Raw genomic sequence first — 8,300 nt, 5'->3', positions numbered from 1 at the left:
CCCACTCACCTATTGTACTCTATGCTATTTTCTCCCCACCCCCCCCCTCCTCTAGCTTATCTCTCCATGCTTCAGGCTCTCTGCCTTTATTCCTGATGAAGGGCTTTTGCCCAAAACGTTGATTTTACTGCTCCTCGGATGCTGCCTGACATGCTGTGCTCTTCTAGCACCACTAATCCAGAATCTGCAGTCATTGTTTTTACCTAGGGATTGGTGCTGGGTTCACTGTTGTCTGTCATTTATGTAAATGGTTTGGATGAGAACTTAGGAAGCATGGTTACTCAGTTTGTGGGCGACACCAAAATTAATGGTATAATGGACAGTGAAGAAGGTTATCAAAGTTTACAAAATTTAATTCAGATAAATGTGAGGTGGTTGCATTTTGATAAGGCAAATCAGCGCAGGACTTATATAGTTAATGGTATATTCCTGAGGAGTGTTGCTGGACAAAGAGACCTACGGGTACAGATGCATAGTTCCTTGAAAGTTGAGATGCAGGTAGACAGGGGGTGAGTAAGGCATTTGGTATGCTTGCCTTCATTGGTCAGAACATTGAATATAGGAGATGGGATGTCATGGTGCAGCTGTACATGACATTGGTGAGGCCACTTTCAGAATTTTGCATACAATTCTGGTCGCCCTGCAAGAAGGAAGGACATTATTCGATTGGAAAAGGTACAAAAAGATTTACAGAAATGTTGCCGGGACTGGAGGGTTTGAGTTATAAGCTGAGGCTAAATAGGCTTGGGATTTTTTTCCTGGAATGTCTGAGGCTGGGGGATGACCTTATAGAGGTTTATAAAATCATGAGGTGCATGGATAGGGTGAATAGCCAGAGTAGAGACAGGTACAATTACAATATTTATAGTGCATCTGGGTGGGTATATGTATAGGAAGGGTTTAGAGAGATATGGGCTAATTTCTAGGTCCGATTGGGATATTTGGTCAGCACAGACGAGTTGGACCGAAGGGTTTGTTTCTATGCAGTATGACTCAATGACTGTATAATTGGGTCAAAGAGTGTCAGATAGAGTTTAATTTGGATAAATGCAAGGTAGAGTTGGTTCTGCTATAATGTGTGTTTCTTCAGCGTGAATTGGCAATAACATGATTGAAGGATTTAGGCCATAATTGTAGAACGTGTACTTTCCTTACCTAGGTTGGCTATAGCACTATTCAGGTCCCATTGGTTTGAATGGTGCTGCTATAACGGGATTTTCTTATAACGCGGGATCACTTAGGACCGGAATTATTGCTGTCTACCAGAACAGACGGTATTGCATTTTGGTAAGACAAACACCCTGGGAGTATTTTCGAACAGAGAGACCTAAGGGTTCAAGTACATAGTTCTTTGAAAATTGCATCACAGGTTGACAAGGTGGTGGAGAAGGCATTTGGCATGCTTGCCTTCACTGCTCAGACCACTGAGTATAGGAGTTGGGCCATCATGTTGTGGTTGGATATGACATTAGTGAGGCCACTTTTGGAGTACTGTGTACAGTTCTGGTAACCCTGTAATTGGAAGGATATTGTTAAACTGGAGAGGGTGCAAATAGATTTACAAGGATGTTACTGACACTGGAGGGTTTGAGTTATGAGGAGAGGCTAGATAGGCTGGGACTTTTTTTATTTGAGCATAGGACATTGAGTGCTGATCTTATGGAGGTTTACAAAATCATGATGTGCATAGGAATACAAAAGGTCTTTTCCCTTGACTAGGGGAGTTCAAAATTAGAGGGCATAATTTTAAGGTGAGCGATGAAAGATTATAAGGCACCTGAGGGGCAACCTTTTCACAGGGAGGGAAATAAAAGGGGGGCTGGAGTTGCATTGCTGGTCAGGGATGACATCACGGCTGTGCTAAAGGAGGACATGGGTCGTGAGGCATTATGAGTAGAGCTGAGAAATAAGAAGGGTACAGTTACATTGTTGGGGGTGTATTACAGGCCTCCCAATAGTGAGTGTGAGGTAGAAAAACAAATAAGTAAACAGTTTTTGGAAAGATGTGGAGGCAATAGGGGAGTGCTGATGGGAGATATTAATTTTCCCAACATTGACTGGGATACACTTAACGTCAGAGGTCTGGATGGGATAGAATTTGTAAGAAACATCCAGGAGAGTTTTCTAGAGCAGTATGTCAATAGTCCAATGAGGGAAGGGGCCATATTGGACCTAGTATTGGGGAATGAGCCAGGCCAGGTGGTAGAAGTTGTGGTGGGGGATTTCTTTGGGAACATTGACCACATTTCTGTAAGTTTTAGAATACTTGTAGACAAAGATGAGAGTGATCCTAAGGGAAGAGTACTAAACTTGACCAAGACCAATTATATCAAAATTAAGCAGGAGCTGAGAAATGTGGATTGGACACAGCTACTTGAAGAGAAGTCCACATTTGGCATGTGGGATGCTTTCAAAGATAGATTAAAGATAGTGCAGGATAGGCATGTCCCGTTGAAGGCAAAGTATAGGAAAGTCAAGATTCGTGAACAGTGGACGACAGGAGAAATCATACGACTAGCCAAGAGGAAAAAGGAATGTCCAGGCAGCTAAGAACAGAATGAACCCTGGAGGAATGTCGGAAGAGTAGGACCAGTCTTAAACAAGGAATCAAGTGGGCTAAAAGGAGTCATGAAATAGCTCTAGCAAGCAGAATTAAGGAGAATCCCAAAGCATTTTATTCTTATATAAGAAGCAGGAGGTTAACTAGAGAAAGGATTGGTCCACCAAAGGGTTACAAAGGAAGTCTGTGTGTCGCACCTGAGAGAATGGGTGAGATTCTGAATGATTACTTTTCATCAGTGTTCACTGAGGAGAGGAACATGATGAATGTTGAGATTAGAGATAGAAGTTTGATTAGTCTGGATCACATTGACATAAGTAGGGAAGTTGTGTTGGGTAGGCTAGAGATTATTAAGGTGGACAAATCCCCAGGATCGGATGTGATCTATCCCAGGTTGCTGAGGGAGGCGAGAGGGGAAATAGCTGGGGCCCTGACAGATATCTTTGTGGCATCCTTAAATACAGGTGAGGTGCCGGAGGACTTGAAGGTTGCTCATGTTGTCTCCCTATACAAGAAGGGTAGTAGGGATATTCCGGATAACTACAGACCAGTGAGCCTGATGTCAGTGGTGGGAAAGTTACTGGAGAAGGGATAGGATCTATTTATATTTAGAAAAGAATGGGCTTATCAGTGCTAGCCAACATGGCTTTGTGAGGGGGAGAGCATGCCTTACCAACTTCATAGAGTTCTTTGAGGAAGTGACCAATTTGATAGATGAAGGAAGGGCTGGTGATGTCATATACATGGACTTTAGTAAGGTGTTTGATAAGGTTCCCCATGGTAAACTAATAGAGAAAGTGAGTCACGTGTTCTAGCTAGGTGAATAAAGAACTGGTTGAATAACAGGAGGCAGAGAGTAGTAGTTGAAGGGAGTTTCTCGAAATGGAGAAAGGTGACCAGTGGTGTTCCACAGGGATTAGTGCTGTGGCCACTGTTGTTTGTGATATATATAAATGATCTGGAAGGGAGCACTGTTGGTATGATCAGCAAGTTTGGAGATGACATGAAGATTGGTGGAGTCGTAGAAAGCATAGAAAGCGTAGAAAGAGACTGTTAAAGAATACAGGAGGATATACATAGACTGGAGAGTTGGGTGGAAAAGTGGCAGATGGAGTTCAATTCTAGAGCGAATTATACTGTAAAAAGAAGAGCCTTGGGAAAAGTTGATGAGCAGAGAGATCTGGGAGTTTAGGTCCATTGTACCCTGAAGGTGACTGCACAGGTGGATAGAGTGGCCAAGAAGGCATATGATATGCTTGCCTTCATTGGACAGGTTATTGAGTATAAGAGCTGGCAAATCATGTTAAAATTGTACAAGGCATTGGTTCAGCCACATTTAGAATGCTGTGTACAGTTCTGGTCGCCACATTACCAAAACGATGTGGATGCTTTGGAAAGGATGCAGAAAAGGTTTACGAGGATGTTGCCTGGTATGGAAGTTCCTAGCTATGAAGAGAGGTTAAGTAGGTTAGGTCTGTTTTCATTAGAAAAAAAGAGATTGAGGGGGGACCTGATTGAAGTTTACTAAATCATGAAGGGTATAGACAGGGTAGGTAGAGATAAGCTTTTTCCAGGGTGATGGATTCAATAACGAGAGGTCACACTTTCAAGGTGAAAGGTGAAAAGTTTAAGGGGGGTACACGCAGCGAGTTCTTTACACAGAGGGTGATGGGTGTCTGGAATGCATTGCCAGCAGAGGTGGTAGAGGCAGACACAGTAGATTCATTTAAGATGCGTCTGGACAGATGAATGAGTAGGTGGGGAGCAGAGGGATATAGTTATTTAGGATTTGGGCGACAGGTTTAGACAGTAGATTTAGATCAGCTCAGGAGGGCCGAAGCGCCTGTTCCTGGGCTGTAAATTTTCTTTGTTCTCTTTGATCTTTGTTCACACAGAGGGTGGTTCATATGTGGAATGAACTGCCAGTGGAAATGGTAGATGCAGGTACAGTTTTAACATTTAAAAGACATTTGGACAGGGTACATGAATAGGAAAAGGTTTAGAAGGATATGGGCTAAACACTGACAAATAGGGCTAGTTTAGTTTGGGAAACTTAGTTGGCACAGACAAGTTAGACTGAAGGATCTATTTAGATTAGATTAGATTACTTACAGTGTAGAAACAGGCCCTTCAGCCCAACAAGTCCACACCGATCCGCCGAAGTGCAACCCACCCAGATCCATTCCCCTACATTTACCCCTTCATCTAACACGACAGGCAATTTAGCATGGCTAATTCACCTAACCTACCCACGGTGGGTGGCACAGTGGTTAGCACTGTTGCCCCACAGAGTCAGAGACCCGGGTTCATTTCCCGCCTCAGGCGATTGACTGTGTGGAGTTTGCACATTCTCCCCGTGTCTGTGTGGGTTTCCTCCGGGTGTTCTGGTTTCCTCTCACAGTCCAAAGATGTGCAGGTCAGGTGAATTGGCCATGTTAGGTGAAGGGTAAATGTAGGGGTATGGATGGGTTGCGCTTCGGCGGGTCGGTGTGGACTTGTTGGGCCAAAGGGCCTGTTTCCACACTGTAAGTAATCTAATCTACTCTATTTCTGTGCTGTCTAACTCTATGACTCTGTAACTTCACATTCTATTGCATCTTCTATACATTTGCTTACTCACTCAATCTGTCCAAATCTCACTGCAATATCTCTGCATCCTGCACACTGTAAGTAATCTAATCTAATCTAAATAGATCCTTCAGTCTCCTTTCCATCCAGCTGTGTCTTATCTGCAAAGATATTACATTTAGTTCCCTCATTCAAATCATTAACATATATTGTGAATAGTTGGGCTCCTCATACCAATCCTTGCATTACCCCACTAGTCATTATCTGCTATTCAGTAAAAGGCCCATTTCTTCTTACTTTTTGTTCCCCATTTGCTAACAAATTTTCTATCAATCTTGAAACATTAACCCAGTCCCATGTGCTATAATTTTACACATCAGTCTCTCATGTGGGACTTTGTTGACAGCATTCTGAGTTTCTGAATAAATCACGTTCAATGGCTCCCTGATCATTCCTATAAGTAATATCCTCAAAGAATTCCAATATATTTGTCAAGCACAATTTCCCTCTTGTAAAATCGATGCTGAATGTGTTTAATTCCACCACTTATTTCTAATTCTTGATAATAGATTTGAACATCACCTGCATGACTGACACCAAACTCGCTGGCCTCTAGTTCACTGTTTTCTGTATACCTACCTTTTTAAATATTAGGTTATATTAGTGACTCTTCAATCTGTAGTCTACAGAAACTTGTAAAATGGCCACCAGTGCCTCCATTATTTCTAACGGAGGGATAATTCCTTCAGATCTGCCTTCTTGAAAGTGAACATAAGGAAAGTAACTGGCCTAGGAGTGCTTTCAGATTCTGTGTGGACTTGCTGGTGGGATATTCACTGACATCTTTAACCTCTCCTTGCTATAATCTGAAGTCCCCAACTGCTTCAATAAGACCACAATCATGCCGGTACCAAAGAAGACACATGCAGCATGCCTCAAACACTACTGCCCAGTGGCTCTAATTATGAAGTACTTTGAGAGGTTAGTCATGGCTCATATCAATTCTAGCCTCCCAGCCTGCTTTGATCCTTCGCAGTTTGCCTACCAGTGTCACAGGTCCACAGCAGATACCATTTCCCTAGCCCTACTGTCATCTCTGGAACATCTGGATAATAAAAATACCTATGTCAGGCTTCTAGTAATCAACCACAGCTCCACCTTCAACACTATAATTCAACCAAACTAATATCCAAACTCTGAAACCTTGGTCTCTGCTCCACCCTCTGCAACTGGATCCTTAACTTCCTGATCCATCGACCACAATGAGTGAGAATAGACAACAGCACCTCCTTCAAGATAATCCTCAACACTGGCGCTCCTCAAGGATGCGTTATCAGTCCTCTACTGTACACCCTGTACACTCATGAATGTGTGGTCAAATTTCAAACTCCATCTACACCACTGTTGTACACCAGATATCAAACAATCATAAGACAGTAAACTGGAAGGAGATAGAATGCTTGATGAAGTGGTGCAAAGATAACATTATCTCCCTCAATGTCAGCAAAACTAAAGAGCTGATCATCAAATTCAGGAAGCAAGAAGGGGGACGTGTTCCTAGCTACATCAATGTTGCTCAGTTGGAGATGGTCCAGAACGTCAAGGATTTAAGAGTGATGATAACCAACAATTTAACATGGACCGCCCACATTGATGAATGCTGATCCAGTTGCAGAAGGTGGAGCAGAGACCTTCGTATCGGAGTTTGGAGATTAGTTTGGTCAAGAAGGTACAACAACGCCTCTTCTTTCTCAGAAGGCTAAGGAAATTCAACATGACAATAAGGATACTCACCAACTTTTATAGATGCACCATAGAAAGCATTCTATCTGGATGCATCACGGTTTGGTACAGCAACTGCTTTGTCCAGGACTATAAGAAACTGCAGAGAGTTGTGAACACAGCCCAGACCATCACACAAACCAACCTCCCATCCATTGACTCCGGCTACACTTCTTGTTGCCATGGAAAAGCAGCCAACATCACCAAAAATCCCTCCTACCCCCAGTTATACTCTCTTTAAACCTCTTACGTCAGGCAGAAGATATAAACCTTCAACACTCGTACTGACAGGTTCAAGAACAGCTTCTTCCCTGTTGTTATTAGATTGCTGAATGGAGTTCTTAAATTTCAAATCTAATGTTTATTTTGCTTTTTATACATCTTTGCAGCTGTAACTTTGTATGCCTCGCTCTGTTCAGTCACACGATGATTTGCCTGTACTGCACACAAAGCAAAACCTTCCGCTGTACTTAGGTACATGAGACAATAAATCAATTCAAATTATGTACTCTGGAGTTTGTCAGGTCCTGGGGATTTATCAGCTTTCAATACCATCAATTTGTCCAATAACATTTCCCTACTAGTACAGATTTGCTTCAGTTGCTCCCTCTCACTAAGCCTATCATTTCTGGCATATTATTAACATCAACTCTTGTGTTATGAAGTTGAAGACATGTGCTGTATCTTTAAGAGAGAAAGAATGCTGTTCTGAACTGAATGATTATAAATACTTGTGTATACACTGAGATTACAGCCTTTGAGGTCCTACTTTCACTATCCTTATAAGTTTATTTTTATACTGTGTTTGCTCTTTCTTGGTCCTTCTTCACTGAATTCTAAACCGTTCCCAGACCTGAGGCTTGCTATTTTTTCCAGCAACTTTAATGTCTCTTTTTTGGATATATTACTGTCCATGATTTATTTAGTTCACCAATGTTGAACTACATTTACTGCTACGTTTTTCATCTGAAAGGAATGTATAACTATTGCAATGCATGCACTCATTCCTTAAATAGTGCTCATTCACTGTCATGCCTTTTAATGAAGTAACCAGTTTATTACAACCAAACCCTTGCTTAGATTTAGGATCATAGTTTTGGATTGGACTACTTCATTTCCTAGCCCATGAAGAATTCTATTTTTTAAAATTCATTTGTGGGATGTAAGTGTTGGTGGCTGGCCAACATTTATTATCTTCCCTCGTTGCCCTTGAGAAGGTGGTTATGAGCTGCTTTCATGAACTGCTGCAATCTATGTGCTGTAGATTGACCCACAATGCTGTTAAACAGGGAATCCCAGGATTGTGATCCAGTGAAGGAATGGCGGTCTATTTCCAAGTGGTAAGTGCTTTGGTCCCTTTCTCCAGAGGTGCCTCTTGCAACAATATTAT

Source organism: Chiloscyllium plagiosum, chromosome 2 (assembly GCF_004010195.1).
Source record: "Chiloscyllium plagiosum isolate BGI_BamShark_2017 chromosome 2, ASM401019v2, whole genome shotgun sequence".
Lineage (NCBI taxonomy): Eukaryota > Metazoa > Chordata > Chondrichthyes > Orectolobiformes > Hemiscylliidae > Chiloscyllium > Chiloscyllium plagiosum.
This window is presented reverse-complemented; position numbering follows the sequence as displayed.